General features: G+C 40.7%; 1 long non-coding RNA gene across 1 annotated transcript in view; it reads left to right on the top strand.

Moving 5' to 3' along the window:
* Positions 1 to 25,303, top strand: part of LOC138757647 (uncharacterized) — a 122,221-nt gene that overhangs the window by 43,278 nt on the left and 53,640 nt on the right. The gene's annotated exons all lie outside the window — the stretch shown is intronic.

Below are 25,303 nucleotides of genomic sequence, written 5' to 3'. Positions count from 1 at the left end.
CCTAATTGGTCAAGATCCCTGATGTGTCAGGAAAGCTTTGATAAATTTATTTAGTGTTGTTATATCCAATGTTGAGTTGCTCTTCTGATTTTATATTCACTGTTGAATTTTCTACTAGTTTCAATATAACTGTGTTACTAGATCTGGACAATAAAACCCAATCACATTGCTATGGTTCTCAAATCACCTCTCAGCCAGAATGCATAAAGATGGCAGATTTCTTCCAGTACAGGTCACTGGCAAATCAGATCAAATGGCAACTAAATAGTTGATAGGTCATGATTATTGATTCTTAGTTTTTATTTTGGATTACATGATTTAAATTTTCTATGCTGGGATTCAGTTCACACCTCTGGATTATTTATTCAGCCTACTTGTCCAGTCACATCTCATTCAGTTACTATTCTTGTTGATGTTTTTAGAGTTTAGGAAACATTGTTTGCATAAATATTTTAGATTTTTTTTTCACTACATGATAACTCATGGAAAAGATAACACAATAAATATACTTTCTAATTTATGATATACACTCTACCCTGGAAGCTCCCTTACAGCCACTGAACTGTCTGTGTGAGCTCCTGTCTAAGGAGTTCCCCATCACTATTGCTCTGCTGGTCTTACTCTGGTTTACAGCACACACAGATGTGGTGCCACTGATGTTGCTGTTATTAATATTTTATTCTGAGAGGCTATTTCCCCCAACAGTATACAAGGTGGTGCATTTGTTTGAGAAGAGGATATCTAGAAGGACCCTTGCACTATCCCTGCCTCTCCATGCAGTCACCCATACATTTGCCTGAACTTTTGATGTAACCTGCTCATGGTATGCTCCCCAACAAGTCCTGCTGCTGCTCCAACAGATCAAAGCAGTTGTGAAGGGATGTAGTAGGACATACTTCCTTCAGATGTGGTTGTCAGGGCACTTGACTTGCCATTGATCTCCCATAACTGACTGGAGGAGTACACCACTCCAATGACTGCCATCACTATCTTATAAAATAAACTGGCTGGTGTAAGAAAGGTGAATGGAGGAGTGTAAAACAAAAAGGCATAAATTTAAGGTGAGAGAGGAAAGAGGCAGCATAATGGTTAGTACCATGCTATTGCAGTGCCAATGACATGGGTTCGATTCTGGTGCTGTCCAGATTATACAGTCTCCCTGTGTCTATGTGGGTTTCCCCCAGATGCATCAGTTTCCTCCCACCATTCAAAGACCTATGGGGTTTGTGGATTAATTGGTGTATTTGGGAGACACAGGCTTGTGGGCCAGAAGGGCCTGTTACTACCTGTATGTGAAGATGGGTATATGGAACAAGCTGCCAGAAAAAGTAGTAGAGGCAGGTATAATTATGACATTTAAAAGACATTTAGATAGATAAGTAGTACATGATAGGAAAGGTTTAGATCCTAAGTCGCTCACTCTCTCAAGGGCTTTGAGAGATGGCCAATAAATGCTGGTCTTGCCAGCATATCCATATAAAAAAACACAAGTTAAAACAAAAAATTCTGTCAATGCTGTATTTATGTCAGAAACCTTTGAACATATTCATTTATATTGTATTTTGAGGTTAAAAAAAAAGTTAACCTGTATAGTACATTTCAGCAAGCTTCTGAAAGACTTAATTCATTATATGATAATAAAAATGAAGAACTATGGCTTTTAAAATTTTTAATTATTAAATTTAAAACCACAAAATATTCACTTATTTTAAATCCATTACAAATACATGTAGTATAAGAAAAAGAGAAGAATGAGAGAGAAAGAACCCCCCCCCCCCTTCATAGCCCCCCATCCTCCCTCCTCTACCCCTACAAAGCAAAGAAAGAAATGGGACAAGAGACCTTCAACAGGAATGTTCCTTACTATAAGACTTCATTCATAGGAGAAAGTCCCTTAGTCTTTTGGAGAAAGGGAATGCCTGAGATTCATTTAAATATTCATACCTACTGTTCGTAAATATGGGCACCATGTTCTCCAAAATATATGATATTTATCTCTTAAAATATAAGTATTTTTTTCAAGCGGCTTACAACTCTGAACTTAAGCATGCCATCTTTCCATTCCCAAGATTTCAGATTTCCAAGTTACAGCAATACATTTTATAACTATTGCTAAAGCAAATTGAACAAACTTCAATTGATATATATTCAATTTTAATTTAGGTTTAACCCCTTTAATATCACCCAATAAAAATAAAATTGGATCCTGTTGGAATTTAACCTCTATTATTCATTCTAATAAATTTCCTTTTTCCAACCAAAAAGATTTAGTCTCAGGACACTGCCAAATAGAATGCAGAAATATACCCACTTCCTATCCACATCTAAAATATAAATCCAAAAAGTCATTCAATTTATTAAACTTTTGTGATGTCAAATATAACTGATGAATAAAATTATATTACCTCACATTTATTGTACTTTTCATACTTTCTCTACATAACTTAATCCAATTATGCTCATCTATTTGGTTATTCAAAACTATTTCCCATCTTTGTCTTGATTTATGTAATTATATTTTCAGAGCTTTCTTTTGTAACAATTTATTCAGCACTGAAATAAATGTCTTTATATCTCCATTACTCTACTGGAAATAACAGATCTTGACCAAAATTTTCATGTAAAAAATTAATAAATGGATATTAACAAAGTCTAATGTTCTCTGATAACTTAAACTTATCCTTCATTCTAATGAAAGTCATAAATTTCTCTGCTTCAAAACAATCCTCAATCTTCTTAATACCATGACTTTGCCAAATCTTTAAAAATTGATTTGCCATAGAAAATGGAATAAATCTATTTTGAAATAAGGATGTACTTCTTGATATTAAACCTCCTCCTCATATCTCTTTATCAACCTTATTCCAAAGCACAATTAAATGTTTCAATATAGGTGTTTCTCTATTTGTTATAAACAATCTTGAATTCCATTTATAAATAAAATTTTGTGTATTTGCTTCCCCTATTTTACTAAGTTCTTTATTCACCCATTGGAATTTTGTCTAAGTCATACATTACATTAATAATTCACAACTGGGTTGCTTTATAATAATTCATAAAATTGGGGAGCTGCAAACCACATAAATCATACTTCACATTAATTTATTCCAAACAAAAACTTTGCCATTTTCCCTTTCCGTAAAAATTTCCTAACACAAGCATTTAATTCCTTAAAATCTTTTTGAGGAATTTAAATTAGAATCAATTGAAAAAGATATTGTATTCTAGGAATTACATTAATCTTAACACAATTTACTCTACTATTAAAGTAATAATAAACATATTCAATTTCTCCAAATCATCTCTTATTTTCTTTAATAATGGTGAGTAGTTTAACTTGAATAAATTTTTAACTGTGGTTTTACACGAATACCTAAATATTTTATCCAAGTGTCTGGCCATCTAAATTGTATTACTTTCTTACATTGTGTATAATCTTCATTTTTCACTTTTGTCCCAATTAATTTTATAACCAGATATTTCTCTGTATTTTTCATCTAATTTTAAGCTGATGCAAAGTATTTAAAGGAACAATTAAATAAATCAAAACATCATTTGTAAATAAATTTATTTTATATTCTTCCTGGTTTACTTTAATAGCAATAATCTTTGAATTTTGTCGTTAGTTCAGCTAAAGGTTCAATTGCTAAAATAAATAAAGCTGGCAACAATGAACAACCTTGTAAACTTGATCTAGTAAACCAAAAAGGTGCTGAAATATGACCATTAGTCATTACATTCACACTGGTATTGTTATATAACATTTTAACCCAATTATGATGGGCCCAGAGGACCCAAAAACCCAGGAGCAATAAAAATTCACCAAAATATATGGTTAATAAAACAAAAGTTGCTTTTAATTATCTTTAAACATGAAACAGGATCAAATTTTAACTTATTACTATTAACAACCCCATTTTAATTCTAAGTAATAAGTTCAGAAAAGTTCTTTGATTCACAGTCTATCTCAGTTCTCACTCCTCCAAGCTCACCAGTATCAGGCAATTCTTATACTGTGCATAGAATTTAACATTTATGAATTTTCACCAAGCTTTGGTGCTTGAAAGGTAAATGGTTACTGTTCAGAAAGATTCTTTTCGATTTTCAGAGAGAGATTTGTTGCTTGTTGGACACAAACTGATTCCTTCCTATCAGTCTCTTCAGTGTCTTGCCAAAGAAACGTGCCCCATCAGGGTTTTCCAGATGATAACCTATTTCTTTCAGGATATCATAGAGTTCCTTTTCTGTTTCCCTTATCTCAGGTGAAACATTATACATCCAGCCATCTCCTCTTATATGGACCACAAAGGCTTTGAACAGGAAAAACTAAGAACTCGGAACCTGTCTTCAAAATGTGGTTTTTCCACAAGCTTGCCAGCTTCTCATGTTCCATTCCCAGCTCCTGCTGAAGAACTGTAGAACTGAATTCTCTCTCTCTCTCAGATAAAAATCTGTTTGTCTCTCTCTTCTTGCAAAACTACATAACCTTCTAAGAACAGAAACTGCATTCAGACAGACTGTGACTCTAGACCCAATCTTCTGAGACCATTCATCTGTTGCTTTCCAAAACAATAATCCATTACTCCACAGCATGTCCAATTAACATCTACTTGTGAAGTCTCCATAGGCATTCTTCAATGTTTTTGCAAAGGCACTTGGAGCTTGGACTGTTTGGCTTGAGCAGAGCTCTGTCATTTTAAATGAGATCTGTTTTGAAGTGTTTGTATTTGTGTGTGACCTATCTTCCAAAACATATCTATACATAATATAAAATATAACATAGTCTGTCACACAATCTATAAATGTTGATCCTAACACACATTTCTCTAAAACATTAGAGGAAATTCTATTCTTATCTATCAAATGCTTTTTCTGCATCTAAAGCTGTTGTGACACTTAAATCTCCCCTCTTTTGAATTAAATGTATTAAACTAATCAGTCTTGTCACATTGCCTGCAGATTTCTGATCTTTAACAAATCCAGTTTCACCCATATGTATTAACCTCGGTAAATGCTTGCCAATCAATTTGCTAAAACTTTAGCTACTATCTTATAATCAACATTTAATAATGAAATTGGTCTATATGATGCTGGTCTCAATGGCTCTCTATGACATTAATAATTGCAGTTGAAAAGGAATCCAGCAGAGAATGTACCTTCAACGCTTGATTTAATGCCTCCATAAATGGAGGTAGATCTTTAAATTTCTTATAAAGTACTACATGAAACCCATCTTCCCCTGATGACTTGCTACCCCACTAATTACCCTTCCATAAATAGAGAATTTAAATCTCTTTGCTCCTGATCATTTAAACCATTTAACTATTAATCTTATTCTCATCATGAACTGATTCCGATTGATATAATTCAGAATAAAATTCCTTAAATGAATCATTTATTTCCTGTAGTTTATACATAATAAGCTCCAAACATTTTTAACTAAATTAATTTATCTAGATGCCTGTTCTACTTTCAATTGCAATGCAAGAACCTTATGTGCTCTTTCTCCTAATTCATAATATCTCTGCTTTGTTCTCTGGATTAATTTTACAGTCTATATGTCTGAATAGAAATGAAGTTTTTGTTAATTAATTGTCTTGTCTTTTCTTCAGAAAATCCTTTTCCAACTTTCCTATGTCTTATTCCAACTGATCAGTCTCTTTCATATAAGCAGAAACACAGCACTCCTCTACAAGATCCTACCACTCATTCTTGCTGGCAATGGCTCCATATAGGCTTTAAACAGTTTGTTAAAGGAGCTGATAGTGTTTTATTTAAAATCCTGCAACTGCAAGGTTTTGGCCCAACATGGCAGCAATGACGAGGGTTTGAAGACTCTGCAGGAGCAGTGGACTGGCACAGGACACCAGTAATGTGGAGACCACTCCCTTCCCTCCCCATTGAGAAGAAGCAATGGGATGGGATGGTGACCATGGTGGCCGAATAATGAGGGGCTCTGCAGCTGAACAAGGCCAACTGTTCGTGACTTTCAGATGTAGAATTCACACAGGCTGTGGGCTGCTGGTGATTTAAGGTCAAAGGCCTTACACCAGGCTGCAGGCTGCTGGAGATTGGCTCATGGGAACCAGGTATCAGAACCAGAACTCAAGGATGCTGAGGGCAAGAAGGGCTCTTGCCGGTTCCTGGGCACTGAAGGCTTCCTCATCGTGTCAGAGGTTTGGATCCGGACTCAGGTTGCCGAGGATTTAAACTGAACTGGAGTCTTGTGTGGCTGAGAGGTTGCGGGAGCAGTGGAGTGGAATACATGGATACTCAGTACATCTGAGGGAGCGCTGATTGCTTCTCTTTCTCTGACTGATGGGGCACCAGACAATCCTAATGGAAAATCTTTGCTGGCCTTCTGGCAATATTACATTTCTGTTTTATTACATGACAATAAATAGTATCTGATCCAATCAATGTTTGCATTCAGTCACCTTGAAAAGGGCAGGTGTTTTCTATTTTTGAAGTATGCAATTAAATAGATCACTGGATTGATTAAACAAATGTTTGCTAAGTTTGGCAATTAAAAAAAATAGTTTTGGCAAACAAATTTCAAAATACTCTAAAAGCAATAACCAAGATAAAACTTGATATTTTCTGTTGTAAACTTATCATCATTTATTTCATTACTTTTAATTAACTTGTTGATCAGGAGGGATTTTGACACTGCTCTTTGGAAACAAAAACCATTAAACAAATTTTATTGATTTAGGCCTGGTGTAAAGCTCATTGTTTGGATGATATATGAAAGCTTTCAGCTGTGATGAAAAGTCATCATACCTGGAACATTAATGGTTTTATTTCTTCATGGGTGCTGCAAACGTGTCGAGTTTCCTGTTTTTTTCTCAGACTTCTAATAACTGTTTTTTGAGTATGTGAGTGGAAAGAAAAAAGTTGAGAACCTGTATATGCTGTGTACAGTTTTTTTTTGCACTACCAATGAGTGGTAATTCTGCCTCGCCTGTAGAAAAAAAGAATCTCAGGGTTGTATGTGATGTCATGTATGTACTCCGGCAATAAATCTGAAATCTGAAGTTCAGTGTCTTGATGTAAGCAACCAAAGATTTTACTTTTATTGTCAAGTAACTGCCTTCATCTTCATTGCAGCAACTAGCAGTACACACTCTGTTATTTGCATTGCTTTTAGATCAATGCTCATGTTCAGGGACTGGCGGTCATCGTGAACCAGCTCTGAAGTCACATAAAGAAAGGGTAAACATAAGTTTTGATGTGATAGCTTTGGCAATAATGCTCTGCAATGTGTGCACCATAAAATGCATGCATGAAAGATTCAGGAAAATTACAATAAGCTTTGCAGGTGCTTCTTCTGTCTCTTCATCTTGGTTAGTGTGTATTTACCCAGCATCACGCTTGGTTTCTGTGCCTGGAGGTGGTACACAGACTATGCTAAATGACAAACCAGTAGAAACTGCTGACATTTGCTTGTCAGGCTTATGGCTCATGGCAGGAAGATTGCCATGCTCTGGTGGTCTGAAGACTGAGACCAAAGTGATTTGAGCTTGTCACCTGCCACCTCAGTCCCAGTCTGGTTATAGCCACCTACTTATCTATAGGGTAGGTGGAATAGATTAGGTTCATGCTATTTTGTACTCCATTGCATTTTAGAGAATGCAGTGACTGCTTGAGAGGTAAATAGTTTGGTAAATTTTTCAAGAATAAGATGAAGGCATGTCATAAAATAGAGACTGGGTACAGTTACACAGACAGCCCTGAGCCTAACATATCGTATTGTAGTGTGCTTCTGACAATGCTGACGGAGCCTTTGGCTCACATACACAATCCACATGATGAATTGCCATGGCCAATGGAAAACCCACTTGATAGATTGTCAGAGAAGCTGCACAACTTACCTCATCCCACTCAGACCAAGGTGTAGTACCTTGTCATCCCCATGGTTAATGTACAGGCACAGTGTAGAAGCCAGCAAGGACAGTCTTTGTGGTGGTACACCACAAAGCAAAATATTTCTGCCTACTGCAGGGGGCAACCTCTGTACCTGCAGGAGTATAAGAGGACAGGACAACACCTGGCCAGCTGTCAATCAGTCGGCCTGAAGGGATCAAGCCCCACCCGGTCGGGTGTCAATCACCCTCCGGGATATAAGCCTGCGCCAGCCTCCCGAAGCTCACTCAGAGTTACTGCAGCTACAGCCAGCCTGTTGTACAGTCTTTACCTTGTGTGTGTCTGATTCTGGCTAATAGCGCACCACAGTCTTGATCAGACTTTAGTATCACAGACAGTCACATGCTTGCACCAGCCACATCCTGGGGCACAGACAATCTTGTTATTTCCTTCTCATCCTGAGTACAACTAGTGAGACAACTGCAACAATTAATGATGTGGATCCTCATAAACAAAGGAGGACCACAAACATGGCCGGTGCCAAGGGGTGAGATTCACGGGCATTGCCTCCCCAAATGAGTTATTGTGTCCCCTCCCACCCACAACAATAGTATCACTAGGGTCACTAGTGTCACTTATCTCCATGCAATATATGAAGCACATTTGTCTGTTACGTGTCAGAGCGAGGAGCAAGTGTGAAGGCAATGCACGGAGTAGGTTCAAGGCAGGTATGCACCCCCCCCAAACCCACTGACTGAGTTTTCAAACATCAGATTGCGCCCCTCCCCTGCGGTTACCCTAATGCAGTGGTTTCCAACTTTTTACTTTCCACTCACATACCACTTTAAGTATTCCCTATGCCATAAGCGTTCCGTGATTAGTAAGTGATTGCTTAAGGTGGTATGTGAGTAGGAAGGGAAGGTTGAGGATCACTGCTCTAGACCCAATTATTACTGAAATATTTTGCTTGAGAAAAATTGTCATTGGCCCATTTCCTTTCGAGTTATGAAACTGTGCACATAACAAATCAATTTGGAATGATTAAAACAGTGGTTTTCAACCTTTTTCTTTCCACCCACATACCACCTTAAGCAATCCCTTATTAATCACAGAACACTTATGGCATAGGGAATACTTAAAGTGGTATGTGAGTGGAAAGTAAAAGGTTGGGAACCACTGCCCTAATGCATTCCAATTAGAATAGTTCTGATGCTGTCCCTGACCACAAGACATTGAGGCAGCCTAGACATTTGATCTATTACTGTTCTGGCTGTTCTTCATATGGGTCAATAGGTTACACATGGAAACTTAGCTGATGTGCAAACCATAAGCTGAATGAAAGTTTCTTAAATCATCCATTATTACATTCATTTGTCTACAAACTCACTTTCAAAGTTGAATTTCAAGATATTGAGAGTTAGTGATAAAAGTAAAAGAGGGACCATCAAAGATACACTTGCATCTCAAATTATAAGCCCAGGTGGCTGGAAGATAGGCACCAGAGAGTCATGGAGGATAACTGTCTGTCAGGATGGAGGCCGGTGATGAGCGGTGTGCCTCATGGATTGGGGGTGTTAGGTCCTTTGTTGTTCATCATTTATATTAATGATTTGATTGACGGGGTGGTAAATTGGGTAAGTAAATATGCGGACGATACAAAAATAGGTGGAGTTGTGGATATGGAAGAGGGTTTTCATCGACTACAGAAGGATTTAAACTATTTGGAAAAGTGGGCTGAAAGGTGGCAGATGGAGTTTAATGTAGATAAGTGTGAGGTGCTTCATTTTGGGAAAAATAACCAAAATAGGGCATATGCAGTGAAAGGGAGGACATTGAGAAATTTTGAAGAACAGAGGGATCTTGGAATAATGGTTCAGCTTTCCTTGAGGGTGGATTCCCATGTAGATGGAGTGGTGAAGAAGGTTTTTGGTATGCTTGCCTTTATAAATCATAGCATAGAATATAGGAGATGGGAGATGTTTTAGGCTTTGGTGAGGCCACGTTTGGAGTATTGCGTACAGTTCTAGTGTCTAAATTATAGGAAGAATATAAATAAGGTAGAGAGGGTGCAAAGAAGGTTTACAAAAATGTTGCCTGGATTGCAGTATCTTGAATAAGGAGAAAGAATGAGTAGACTGGGACTTTATTCATTGGAGTGTAAAAGGTTGAGAGGGGATTTGATAGAGGTATTTAAAATAATGAAGGGAATAGGTAGAGTAGATGTGAATAGGCTCTTTCCCCTGATGGTAGGGGAGATTGGTACAAGGAGTCATAAGTTAAGGGTTAGGGGACAAAACTTTAGGAGTAATATAAGAGGATGCTTCTTCACTCAGAGAGTGGTGGCTGAGTGGAATGATCTACCGGAAGAAATAGTTGCAGCAAGGTCAGTTCTGTCATTTAAGAGGAGGCTAGATGAGTACATGGATAATGGGGGGTTGGAGGGTTTGGGCATGGGAGCGGGTAGGCAGAACTAAAGTGAAGTTTCACGTAAATTGTTGCGGTCTAGAAGGGGTGATATGGCCTGTTTCTGTGCTGTAAATTGTTATATGGTTATATAGGAGCTGAGTGATTAACAGCCAAATACCTCAGACATTCTGCGTGCTCAAGGCTGACAGATCTCTGCTAGACTTTCACCCTGTAGTCTCCCCCAGGAATCCTCCCAGTTCTCTTCTGGCATGCATAGGATTACCAAGTTCAGAGCATGCAAGAGACCATAATGAGGTCTCTATTGCCATTCTATTGAACCCATCCAGCTAATGGAAAGAGGCTTTGTCCATAACTGTGCTTAGATCAACATCTGGAGAATTGTGCTTTCTTGGAGCAGCACAGTCAGCACTCTCACAGTTGTCAAGGATCATAATCCCAGAACTAGCTCTTGTTGCCAAGGATTCAACTTGAATTTGGTCACCCTGAGCAGGTCCTCACCAATTTGTCTGCCCATGATGTTGCACAAACCAAAATTATACAAATGCAGGGTTAGCCAATTTTGTGCCTGTTTCTGAAAGAGTTAACAGCAATTATTACAAAATGACGGATGTGTTGGTGGGGAAAATTTTAGTATCCAGTTTGCCCAAATAGTTATGCCAACTAACCACTTCACTAACCACTTCTGTGAGATTTTCACCCACTTTCGTCTGAATCACACCTGGTGCTGTTCACTTGCTTTTAATTAGGCTGAAGGCTCAAACATAATGTTTTTGAAAGGATTGGGCTCATCTTTCCTGCATACCCCTCTGCCAAATAAACCTCAAGTAAATTAACCCAAACTGGAAATCCTAAACACCAGGAACTTTGAGTATTTTTTTCCCCTCAGAATTAAATAGCCAGAAATGTAAGAAGAAATCCAGCAAAAACAGTTGCATGTTAAACAGGATGGAAATGAGCAAACTTCTTAAACATGCATATTAATGCTTGAAGCAAACATGAAGGCTTTTGCGCATGTAACTGCTACAAGATTGAGATAACTAATACCACATGCACACAAACGCCAAGGTCTAGAAGGAGTCAATTTAATTGAAGTTGTGTATAATTTGTATTAGTTTGTAGGACCAGATGTGGAAATTTTTCTGATACACAAAAACTAATTCCATGGCAGTGCTGAATGTGAAAGGCAAGAGGGATCTACTGGTTAGGAAGGATTGGGGTTTAAGTTCTGGAATTCTCTAAAACTAGCATGGTCCATTGTTAATGTAGACAATAAAAAGAATATCTGGCAGAAGAGAAAACAAGGCTTGTGGTCTTCCGCCAGGGCCAGCATTTCATCCATCAGCACCAACAGACTACAGTCCCCAAGCCCATCTAGATGAAGAAGCCTGGAAGCCCGTTGCTGGGGAGTTGGCCTGAAAGTTCCAAGCAGCAGGTCTTTGAGGGCGATTTACTTGCCCATAGCCAGGGGGTGGTGGATGATGTCGTCAACCCTCGCCGTCATATCTTGATCCAGAGCGCTCACGACACGTTAGAACATTTTAGCATCTGAGGAGATGTTGCGGAGTTGAAATTTTGCTTCCACCTGCCCGAACCACATTCTCAGTCGCTGTCTCAATGGAGACAGCGTTAACCTCTGCTGAATTCATGGTGTTTTGAGTCCAGAAAAACATCTGGGCTCATCGGGGTCACCACTTTGGCGGTGTGAGCAGTGGGAGAAACACAGCCACCACATTGAGGGTCATTAATGACTGCTTTTATTCAAATTCAGCCTGCCCCTTTAAGGGCAGCATGAGCTCAGTCACCTGGTGCATTGTGACATCATAATCGCTGCCCAGGGTGCACGCTGGAAGGGATGCTGGAGTCAGGGAGAAACCTCTGACGACGCTATTTCCCCATGGCTGCCCCGCCACTTTACGATACAAGCAGGGCCGGTTCGCCATGAGGATGTGCGCCACCACAGCCCTTTGAAAAAGGTACAAAACAGTTTTGAATCAATGGCATCTTGGGTGATATACTTCCTTTCATTCCAATGTTGTCATTTATCTTATTCCAAATAATAATCAAATGTTTCAACAATGGTGTTTCTTTAACACCAGTTATTAATTTTGAATATTTTGAATTTGTATGTAAGTTCATCTGATAATCTCTCTCCTATTTTATCCAATTCTATTTTAACCCATGCTGTTTTTTTCTAAAAAGAAGTAAGAAATCTCATTTTAGCTGCTTGGGTAATAATTCTTAAAGTTAGGAAGTTGTAGGCCTCTATAGAAACTCTTAACATTTTACCCTTCCAAAAGAAATTTCCTTAATTTTTTTTTTAATTCTTAAAAATGCTTTGTGGTAATAATATAGTTAAGGTTTGAAAAAGATATTATATTCTTGGGAATATATTCATTTTAATACCGTTAACCCTTCCTACTAAAGTTCTAGGTAAAATCATCCATTAAAAAAAATTGTAGAATGACAAGTAATTCAATTTAAATAATTTTTTAGGTTATCTCCACAAATCCCTAAATATTTAATCCTATCATTAGGCCACACTCTTCCAGAATCACTGTGATTACCGTGATACTAAAAAAAAAGATAGAGACCCTTTAAAACCCTCATCTTATAGATCCATATCATAATTAAATGCAAATTATAAGATTCTTGCCAAAATATTGGCAAATAGACTGACTAAATTAGTACCTAAACTAATAGATATGGACCAGACAGTCTTGGAAAAAAAAGAGACAATTGGCGGATAATCTGGCTAGATTAATTAGTATTATACATTTAGCACAAAAAAAGAAAATATTTAAGTGTTGCAGTGGTTTTAGATGCAGAAAAATTATTTTACAGGTTGAAGTGGTACTTTTTGTTCAAGGTGGATAAATTTGGATTGGTCAAACTTTATAAATTGGATTAAGGCATGATATAATGATCCCAAAACGAAAGTAGTCACAAATGGACAAATGTCTGCTCCATTCAAATTGACAAGATCAAGTGGACAAGGATATCCTTTCTCTCCAGCTTTGTTTATATAAGCTATAGAGCCACTAGCAAAGGCAAATAGGAGTGATTTGGAAATTAAGGGATCTTGACCAAAGAGTATAAAATTAGTTTATTTGCAGATGATGTTTTGATATATTTGACAGAACATGAGACTTCCTTGTGAAAGTTGCATTTTAATTTGGAAGAATAAGATTTTGGGTAATAAAATAAACTGGGACAAACGTGAAATTATGGCCCTTATGGAAGATTATAGTCACTGTCAAAGAAATACTCAATTTAAGTGGCCTAAGCACTTCTATAATTTGTATCAAAATTTCTGCCAAATCATACAAAAGGATCTTACTTTCGTGCATAGTCAGGTTGAATGTATTAATGTTCCAACCTCTACACCACACCTAAAACACGAGCCTGGAATTTCAGATTTTAAACTGTGTAATTTTTGCGGTGTAAGGTATAATTGGTGCATAAAATTGTATTGTACCAATATCTGTCATTAATAAATTATGTCATATTATCAGAGCACAATTTTGACCAAAATTGTTCTTGAATCCTTGCCCCCCGCCCCCCCGAGTCTGTCTCCCACTTTCCCTCAATTTGTGCAAGCCTGGTTTCTCTGCAGTAGGAAATACATGTTACAAATACAAATTACCTTGTGATCCCCTTTTGAAGAAGAGCCTCTATGTCACTACACATTGGCAGTATCGTGGCTGGTCCTAAACTATCTCTTTACCAAAAAATCTTAATTGAAGAAAGCTGAAGAAAGTTCTATTTTTTTAGCTGTTCAAATGTCATAAATTGTCCTTGTTCGTAACAATCCCCAGTAGACTCGATCCCTTTATGGTGCCAAGTGTCCAGAATTTTATTTCCTAATGTCATTGGTATTAACTCAATTTAATATAAGGGTGCTGTAGAGCGTGTCAAAAGAACCAAAGACTTGTTGATCCAAACCAAGGCTTTTATTAACCAAAAGACTGGAGTGTATCACATGTAGGACAACCAGTCCAGAATGACCTGGTCTGGCTAGGAGCAATCCTTTAAGACCTGCCAGTAGGTGTGGCTACACTCTCAGCCAATCACAGTCATTCTACACTACAATCTGTACATATACACATTGGTGATAGAATCTGTACTATCACATTTACCCCTTCTTTGAGAACTGACCCTGGGGTGGATGGAGGGCTGTAAAAAAAAAGAAAAGAAAAAAAAAGAAAAGAAAAAAAAGGCCCCGGTGGAGTTTAGGGGCTGTACCGGTCAGGGGGCCTGATCATCCGGCATGACCACCGTGGTGCTGGGATTTGGGTGACTGGAGTCGTTTTGCCGACTGGCTTGTAGGGTGCGACCACTGCTTCGCTCAGTTCCCCAACGGCGTTGACAACAGTCTGGCCTGAGCTTGTGGGGTGGTGCTGGTCCCTCTGTTCAAGCACATGACCTGGGGAGAAGGAATTGGGGAGGTTGGGTTAAAGCCACTGCTGCACCTGATCCGGCTTGGGCTAGGTCCCTTACCGAGACTGTGTCCTCCCACCCGTCCAGGTACTCAACGTAGGCATAATGCGAGTTTGCATGTAGCAGAGTCACTCGGTCAAACAAAGGGTCATTCTTTGAGTACCGGACATGGCATCATAGGAGGACTGGCCTGGGAACCGTGAGCCACGCTGGTATGATTGTTCTCGATTGAGATTTCCTCAGGAAAGAGAACATCCTTTCATGGTGGGGGGTGGGATTGGTCACGGTGCATAGGAGGGAGCGGATGGAGTGTAGGGCACTAGTGAGCACGTCCTGCCAGCGAGAGGTGGGGAGACCTTTGGACTGGAGAGCAAGCGTAACCGCTTTCCAGAGGGTAGCATTCTCTCTTTCGACTTGCCCATTACAGCATGGTTTATAGCTGGTGGTCCTGCTTGAAGCAATACCATGCTCCAGAAGGTATTGCCACAGCTCTGAGCTATTAAACGAGGACCCCCTGTCACTGTGGATGTAACTGGGGTACCCGAAGACGGCGAAGATGCTGTACAGGGCCTCTATGACTGAGGAGGCAGTCATGTCCGAGCAGGGCACAGCGAACCGGAAGCGGGAGTACTCGTCGATGGCTGTAAGGATGTAGGTATTACAGTTGGTCGATGGTAGGGGCCCCTTGAAGTCCATGCTGGGATACTCAATGGGGTGGGTAGCTTTGATGACATGGGTGTTCTCCAGATGGAAGAAGTGGGTCTTGCACTCAGCGCACACCGGGCAGGCTCGGGACATGGAGCGAATCTCCTTGACCGTGTAGGGCTGGTTGCGAGCTTTGACAAAGTGCGCAAACCTAGTGACCCCTGGATGACAGAGCTCCTCGTGGAGTCTCTGCAGCCTGTCCAGTTATATGTTGGCGCAAGTCCCCCTGGAGAGCGCATCTGGCGGGTCGTTGAGTTTACCAGGCCGTTACAGTATGTCATAATTAAAGGTGGAGAACTCGATTCTCCACTTGACAATTTTGTCATTCTTGATCTTACCTCGCTGGTATTCCTACACATGAAGGAGACCGCGCGTTGGTCGGTCAGCAGTGTAAAGCGCCTGCCAGTGAGGTACTGTTTCCAATGACGTACTGCTTCAACTATGGCCTGGGCCTCCTTGTTGACAGAGGAGTGTCAGCTCTTAGGGCCCTGGAGGGTTCTGGAGAAGAAGGCTATCGGCCGGCCGGCCTGGTTCAAAGTGGCCGCCAGTGTAAAGTTGGATGCATCGCTCTCGACTTGGAACAGGATGGACTCGTCAATGGTGTGCAGCGATGTTGGATTTGATGCAGTCAAAGGCTGCTCTGCCTTCGGTTGACAGGGGGAAGGAGGTGGTTTTGATGAGTGGCCATGCCTTGTTGGCATAGTGTGCAACCCATTGGGCATAGTAGAAGAAAAAGCCCAAGCAGCGTCTGAGTGTCTTCTGGGTGTGGGGGGGGGGGGGCAAGTTCATGAGGGGACGTATGCGGTCAGGGTCCGGCATGATCACCCCGTTCTCCACCACACAACCTAGAATTTTGAGCCGAGTGGTCCGGAAGACACACTTGTCAAAATTGTAGGTCAAGTTCAGCCGAATTGCAGTCTGAAAAAATTTCTCAAGGTTGGCATCATGATCCTGTGTGTCATGACCACAGAAGGTGACATTGTCCAGATACGGGAAAATAGCAGTCAGCCCTTTCTGGTCCACCATCCAGTCCATTTCCCGTTGGAAGACCGCGACGCCATTTGTGACCCTAAAGGGTACCCTGAGGAATTGATAAAGCCGCCTATTCGCTTTAAAGGCCGTGAAAGTTCGGTCTTCTTGGCGGATCGGGTGCTGATGATAGGCCGAACGTAAGTCAATGGTGGAAAATACGTGGGATTGGGCGATCTGATTCACCACATCCGTGATCCGTGGAAGGGGGGTACGCATCCAAAAGTGTGAAGCAGTTGATTGTCTGGCTGTAGTCAACCACCATCCGCAGCTTCTCCCCGTTTTTAACACCCACCACCTGGGCCCTCCATGGACTCAAGCTAGGTTCAATAATGTCCTCGAACAGCAGTCTGTGCACCTCGCTTGTGATAAATTTCCTGTGTTCATAACTATATTGCCAGCTTTTGTGGCCACAGGCTTCCAGCCAGGGGTGAGGTTTGTGAAGAGCACTGGCAGAGCAACTCGAAGGGTGGAGAGGCTACAGGTGAGGCCCCGGGGCGCGGGGATGGGTGACTTGCACTGCCGCTGACAGGAGGCTTCTGGGGTGGAGTCGTTACTGACAGAGAGTAGTGCGTGAGGCCCCCCAAAGTGCAGGGAAACGGTTTGAAACTGGGTCTGAAAATTCAGTCCCCGCAGTGCAGGGACGCGCAATTGGGGAAGGACTAACAGTTTGAACTCTGTGAATGTGATGCCCTTTACCCCAGTTGAGTGCGATCTGGTCGCCAATGAAATCCTCTGGGCAGTGGGGAGAATAGCCAGTCCGCAATGGTGGGCCAGGTCTGGGCGGATAAAACTGTCAGTTGACCCTGAGTCAAATAAGCAATTGGTATAGTGTCCATGCACTTTAATCAGTTCCATTGCTTTTGTGAGGGGATGGGGGAAGTCCTGGTCTAGGATTACTGATGCAGAGACTTGTAATGGGGACAGTGGAGTCCTGCGTGATGACGTCACGCAACGTGTGCATGATGATGTCATGCAAACAGTAGGGCCTGAAGAGACAGCATCGAGGAGTTGGTGTTGCTGCCTGCAGCCTGCTGGGGATGTTGGCCAGCCAACGGTAAGTGTTGGGGGTCGCTGCTTGCTGTCGGCAGTGGGGCAGTCAGTAGGGCGGTCATCGGCGGTGGGTACCCGTTGGCAATGTCGGAGGGTACCGGGTCGGTAGCGTCGGTCGCAGCAGCGTCATTGGGTACCGGGTCAGTAGCGTCGGTCACAGCTGTGGGTACCTGGTCAGCTGCCTCGGTGGTGGCGGGTCCCAAGTCGGTAGCGGCGGCAGGTATGGGATGACCCTGGTCAGCAGCAGAGGCGGGTCCCTGGTCAGCAGAGGTAGTGGTCGTTGAGGTCAGGGCTGGTGCCTGGTAGGACGTTGCTTCGTGAGGGAGGGTGAATGTCATTGTGGCGAGGGTGGGTTGTACTTTCCGTCTGCCACGTGACGTCAAGCGCTGTCACGCGGTGGAGCCCTCGCTCTCATTGGACGAGAGCTCTGAGGAAGAAGTGTTTGAATGGGAGGGTGGCGATTGGGCTTTACATGAGGCACTGTGTTTGACAGCAGCCATTTTGGAGCGACAGACTACAGCAAAGTGGCCGTTTGTAAGGATTGTCCAATGGAATGTACCTCAAGCCAAACCGTTCTAGTATCGGGTATGTGTATATATATTTGTAGTGTGTTTCAAAAATATTTTTATAAGATTTGTTAGAAACAGAATTACCTTTAAAGAAATTGCTCGAGACAAAAATTGAGAACAAAGAACATTTATTATACAACAATGCAAAGTTGGGTGCTTCCCCTTACCCTGGGAAGACACACATACACTGGGGCTCACCCAACTTTTATACAGTTTATCTCAGTATAGGAATAACCCCCCCTTACATTCTTCTGCCTCCTGCTGGAGAGGTTTGGCATTAGGCAATCCTGCCTGCCTACGTGCTGTTTCTGTGCACTTGGAGGACCAGGGGATATCCTGTCGGTGTCTTCTCATTATCCCCATTGTCCTTATTCATAACTTTGCCCTTGTCCCCATTCACACCTTTCCAACTCTCAGAGCTACAGTCCCTTCATATGCTGAGTTCGCTAATCCTGTCTAGGGTTTACTAATTAAATATGCATAACTTGATAAATCTGTGTATGGCTTACTAATTATATATGTCTTCTTCTTTCTTTGGCTTGGCTTCGCGGACGAAGATTTATGGAGGGGGTAAATGTCCACGTCAGCTGCAGGCTCGTTTGTGGCTGACAAGTCCGATGCGGGACAGGCAGACACGGTTGCAGCGGTTGCAGGGGAAAATTGGTTGGTTGGGGTTGGGTGTTGGGTTTTTCCTCCTTTGCCTTTTGTCAGTGAGGTGGGCTCTGTGGTCTTCTTCAAAGGAGGTTGCTGCCCGCCAAACTGTGAGGCGCCAAGATGCACGGCTTGAGGCGATATCAGCCCACTGGCGGTGGTCAATGTGGCAGGCACCAAGAGATTTCTTTAGGCAGTCCTTGTACCTTTTCTTTGGTGCACCTCTGTCACGGTGGCCAGTGGAGAGCTCGCCATATAACACGATCTTGGGAAGGCGATGGTCCTCCATTCTGGAGACGTGACCCACCCAGCGCAGCTGGATCTTCAGCAGCGTGGACTCGATGCTGTCGACCTCTGCCATCTCGAGTACTTCGACGTTAGGGATGAAAGCGCTCCAATGAATGTTGAGGATGGAGCGGAGACAACGCTGGTGGAAGCGTTCTAGGAGCCGTAGGTGATGCTGGTAGAGGACCCATGATTCGGAGCCGAACAGGAGTGTGGGTATGACAACGGCTCTGTATACGCTTATCTTTGTGAGGTTTTTCAGTTGGTTGTTTTTCCAGACTCTTTTGTGTAGTCTTCCAAAGGCGCTATTTGCCTTGGCGAGTCTGTTGTCAGCTCTTCAGCGCTTGACGTCCTGTTTTGCGGAAACTGCCAAAATGTTTGGCCTGGAAGTCAGCCTGAAGAAAACTGAGGTCCTCCATCAGCCAGCCCCCTCACATCTCCATCGGGCACACAAAACTCAAAACGGTCAACCAGTTTACCTATCTCGGTTGCACCATTTCATCAGATTATATACGTAGAACTGGCTAATACTGTCTAAGGTTTTCTAATTATTTATGCAAGCCTTGCTAATTCTATCTGGGGCTTGGAGACCCTTATCTCGTTCAGACTAACTCTACTTCTATCATCAATTGTCTGTCCTTATCTCCTTCATTCAGTGAACTTGCTGCTTCTGTCTGAACGGCAAGGAGATTCTTAACTTACTCAGACAGTGTCAGCTTCCTGCCTTCTAATATCCATGTCTCATGTTGTTTGTACTGGCTTCATTCATTTACTTATGTATCAATTTTATTTTCTTCATTTCTTCAAGTTCATATTGCAATATCAGTTTTTCTCATCTCTCACAGATTTAAATGCAATGCAAACACACTGTGAATGTATGTTAACAAACACACACACATATTTATAAATATATCTCCTCCTTTGGAATGGCCACCTTATTTTGGCACATACCCAACATTGTGGAAAATTTCCCACATGTATTCTGCCCACATAAATGAAGCCACTTGTCATTCTATTAATGGTCTTTCTATCATTAGCAAGTGGATGAAAGCTTCAAATGAAAATGTTATCAATTGACACCCATTTACCAACTACTGTTCCCTATTCTTCCTCTTCTCCATCCCACTGCCTTCTTTCTTCCAGCTCTCCACCCCCTTCCCTCTCTATTCACATAACCATCCCCCTTCCCCTTGTTTGCTGGTGTGCTCTCCCTCCCTCCTCCACCTATTACCTCCTGCCTATACATGGTTTGACCTGCTGAGTTTCTCCAGTATTGTGATGCTGATATTTAGTTTGGCTTCTGTGGGGACCTTGATACCAGGCCTGAATTCCAGAGATAAATTGGATGTGCTTGACATCAATTACACAATTAAGTTTCTAATTTTGCCAGGTGATACCAAGTTTGCAGTTTCCTGTTACTTTAACTACCCATGCGCTCCCACTCTCAGCCTTTGGTCTCCTGCTTTATTCCAATGAAGACAAGCAAAAACTCGAGGAATAGAATGTGATCTTCTGACCAGGTATGGGCAGCGTGTGAACGGACAAATCTGCAACAGGACTAGGCCATTTGGCCTTTCAACAAGATCATGTCAGATCTCAACATTGAAGTCAACAATTTTCCATAACCATTCCCATCAGGGCATGTTTATACTGGCCAGTAACCTGTGACTTTAACCCAGTTTTCTCTCTCTCCACAGATAACTGCCTGACTTGCTGGGGATTTCCAACTAGCATTGCAAATTTCCTGCATGTTTGGTATCTCACAGATTCAACATTGTTTTGTCCTTTCTGCTCTGTCCTCATTCACATCTCTAATTTTCATGTCTACCAGACAGACCAAGGGGAATGAACAAACCTTCGCCACCTTTTTTTCAACTGACAGTAGTTGCATTTGCAATATGGTTTCTCTTTGTCTCCACCCTATTACCAACATCACCCTTTGTTCTCTCCACCCCCATGTCTCCTTTACAACTTTGAAAGCATGCTTTTGTTCTAAATTTGCCTGGTTCTGTTGAAAGGTTATTAACCTGAAACATTAGCTCTATTTTTCTTTCCAAAATTTCAAATTATTACATGTATACATTTATTAAAAATGCACATTAATTAGATGTGGATATTCACTAAACGAAGATTTAAATGGTATAATACTCACCCCACTTTCCAAACACAAAAAGAATTAAATTGGTTACTTATAAAACAAACAAAAATAATTCACTGTGTCAGTACAAATGCATGAGATTTGAACAAAATTTTTGTTGTAGAAACTTGTTCAGGAATATTCGCTAATTTTTGAGTGTGTCTGAAAGCATCTGCTGACCATTGAATTTATTAAACTCCTGATCAGTGCCATAATTTGAGTTAGACAGCTATTTCCTGTTAGGAATTTAAACAAAAATGAGAAGTCATTAATGTCACCTAAATACTACTCTTCTTTCATATTTGCTTTACGTTATTTTAGACTACTTATTGCTGCATTTTAACATGTGTTGACTATTTCAGCGTGCTGTTCAGATATTGGTTATCTGTTAAAAGCAGGAAATAAAACCATGCTGCTGTCTTTGAAGTATGTAAAAACATGCACCTCATTTCTTGAACAGGCACACCACATATGGAATGAAACACATTAAATACTTGCCTGCACAGAATGTTTGCATTCAAATGCGTGCAACTCATAGAGTGAGACAAATTAGGGCAAAGTCCAAGTGAGTGCAAACTGCAACCAACCTCTTCTAATTATTTATATCTGTTGAATAAAAAAGTGCAATATACATGAAGCAAAATAAACCAGAAGCTGAGTTAGCATTCCCAGTTTTGGTGGGTCAGATGTTTAAGTCTGCTGAAATAAAGATTTTGCGACTGTTGTTGGGGTAATGGGAATTCACTCATATGACCTCACACCCAGGTAATGCAAATGGACAATGTACTCAAGGGATGTGCATGCTATATGGAGCTAAAACCATCATGTAAAAGGGCAATCTTTAATCCTTAATAATCGTCATGAGAGGGATTGTGATTAAACAATCGCTTCTGTATGCCAAGTGCCCACTTAACACTCCTATGTCTCATTGCAGGATGAATGGAGGTAGGCACATAAAATTTAATAGTTTGATCAACGTGAGAGTCTGGGGAATGCAATCTTTGCCTTGCTTTATAATTGAAGTTGTGAGTGCAGCAACCAACAGATTTTAGTCACTTTGTTGGTGATGCCTTATGATTGATGCTTATTAATGGTAAGCTCCAAGAATTGCCCCTTAGAGACCCTTCTCCCAGATCCCCTTTTCTCTTGTTCCTTCCTTCTAACTGTATCCCTGCTCTGAGAGATCTTGCTTCATCCTTCCAATCATGTTCAATTGCTAGACTAAAATCTACCAGGTAATTCATGTCCAGGAGCAGTTTCTCTCAGCACCTGACAGATGCTTCAGCACCTGACAGATATCTCCCTGTAAAACACTCAAACTGCAGACAAAAACATAAAAGCTTTATGAGCATATGCAATTGCACCAGAAGAAATAATCCAGTAACTAACTTGTGAGTATTTACAGTCCTTTTAAAGAGCTGAAGTATCCTATATTTTTCTTACCCTTCTATCAGTTGTGTCTATGAATCACCTTCAATTTACCTATTCTGCATGCTGCAAGCAGTCATACAGAGCGCATGCTTTAATTTGACAAAGTTGACATTCTGTTCCCAATGTAAGTTGGCCATGTAATATCTAAACTACAGGTGTGATGTGGTCAAATATTGGCCTCAGTTATCTAGAAATTCATCACTCATCGATGGGTGATATTGTTAGCATCAGCTTTTACTCCTGTACTTTCAATTGTAGTAGACTTCAACAGGGATTTTATCTGAAGGCTGCACCTGGCAATTTGAGTCAGGTGACTCTGGCAGCTGGATTTGAAAAGCTCAGGTCAGCAGGAAACTGATTAGGCAATAAAGATCAAGTGATCCAGGGAACTTGTGGCACAGGGTGGTATTAATTCACTTCAACTCAGCAATCTAGAGGCAGCAGTGAGTAGGAAACTTAACTAGTTTTTTTTCTACACAATCTTCATTTTCTAATGTTTGATGCTGCTGAGGACGCAGAATTTCTAGCAATATCTATTTAGTATTTTGTCATACCTAATCAACACCTTTTGTTGATCTGGACTCTTCCCCCAGCCATTCTTCAATTTTTATTCCAATGCTTTTCTGTTCTTTGCATATACTATGATGAAAGTCTTAGACCCAAAATGTCAGTAATATATATTTACCTCCTATGGATACTGTGAGAGCCAGGCTGAGTTCCTCCAGCATTTCATTATTATTACTGTGTCTGCAGATGTTTGCAAGAGTCAGTGAGAATGCTACATTTCCTCAAGGAGGTTTTGAGCATATCCTTGAATATTTCCCTCTGTCCAAATGATAAACGCTTACCCTGACAGATAATAATATAGAGTGACTGTTGTCAGGATTCTGAAACTTGGCATGTTTCTTGAAGAGGACATGTTCACTGGATCACTAAAAGATTGAATCATTGCAGTTTGGAATGAACTCAGTGTTTAACTGAACCCTTCTTCCAACAACAATTCTTGAAACTCGATGTATCCCTCCTCATGCTAATATATATCCTTCAGTTCAACGCCCAAAGCTGAAGATAAGGTAAAGTTCCAAGCAGGTTTCTCCAAGTGAAATCTTACTTCCCTGCTCTTGTATCCCAATTCTCTTTGCATGTTTATCAGTGCATTTTTTGTAAAAGGAGTAAGGTACTTGGAACACACGGTTAGGGAAGTTGGTGAAGGTAGATATAATAACAATATTTAAGGGGCATTTTGACTGCCAAAGGAACAGGCAAGAAATAGGGGATATAGACCATGTCCTGGCAGATAAGATTAGTTTAAATTGGCATCATGGTTAGCACAGACATCATGGGCCAAAAAGCCTGGACTGTGCTGTACTGTTCTGTATTCTAAATATATATGGTGTTCACTGATCAGTGCCTCAGCAATGTACAGGCCATTGGAAAACTGCAAGTGGGAGAAGATTTTTTTTAAAATCAAGATGAAAAAAAAATCTCTTTGCATAAACTTTGGCTATTTTAAGAGAATCCAATCTTGTTCTGTTCTCTGTCATGGTGCAAGTGATGGAAGTTTCCATGGGTTAGAGAGAGGAAGTTATAACAAGAGAGGAGGGTGTTTCCATTTTCATCCTCATAGCAGCAAAACAAATCTATTTGGTTTTCTTGACCATACAATTTCATAAACACAAAAAGCCCACAATTGAACTATTGAGCTGCCAGTATTTCTGTTTCCCTGATCTACTGTGCACATCAGTCCTCTTGTCCTAAAGTCCTGACACAATCACATGAAAGTCTTGGGAAAATCCTTGGGAAAGGAAGTTCCAATTGTTTACAAAACAGAGACCCTCTGTGAGCCTTCCAATCTGCAAATTTACAATTGCTCTGGATGGATAAGATTTTTAGTTTGTTAAATACCAGTAAAAGAGCCCCATTTACTTCATGACATCAAACACTTCAGTCAATCCATCTGTAATCTTGATGAACAATGTTCAGAATACATAATCCAAATGTTGATAGTACTAAGGTTTTGGCAGGTTGTGGTGGGGAGGGTGAGGTGGGGTTTGTTAGCAGAAGAGAAAGATGAAGTGTATACAGCCAATTAGACAAACAGAAATTCTCAACGTCTCAGTAGCTTGAACTGGAAATTGTTTTTCTTTGTGGTCATAGAGTTGAATGGGGAACAAAGCAAGTTAAAATTGAGCATTATTTGGCTTGGAGTGGTTGGAAATTTTGTAGTTTTTCAGAGTTAATGTTTAATTTGTAAAGCAGTGAATCAATTTTGGTCTGCTGTTTTGAAATGGATCACTCTGTTACATCCTCAGGAACAATACAGCTAAACATTAATTCAAGCAAAGCATGATATAAAGTGCAAAATAACACCAGTCACAGTCACAGCATCATGCCTTTGAAATAAGGAAACATTATTGCCTTACTGTTATTTGGTAGCAGATTGAATATAAGTTGTTCATAAATTCCAGCATTTTTTTTAATATATATATAAAAACTGACTAAAATCCCAGTGACTGATTTCGCTGTTAAATCAAAACACATTTCATATGTGTGACCCTCCGGAGTGATTTGGATTATTAATATCATTTTCCACCTGAAAATATTGTACACCACTGGACCTTTTAGGAATTAAATCAGGAAGCAGAAAGGACATACAAAAGCTGTGACATCCTGCACTAAAATACTTTGCTGACCCAATCAAATAAACCTTTTC

This window comes from Narcine bancroftii, chromosome 3 (assembly GCF_036971445.1).
Source record: "Narcine bancroftii isolate sNarBan1 chromosome 3, sNarBan1.hap1, whole genome shotgun sequence".
Taxonomy (NCBI): domain Eukaryota; kingdom Metazoa; phylum Chordata; class Chondrichthyes; order Torpediniformes; family Narcinidae; genus Narcine; species Narcine bancroftii.
This window is presented reverse-complemented; position numbering and strand designations above follow the sequence as displayed.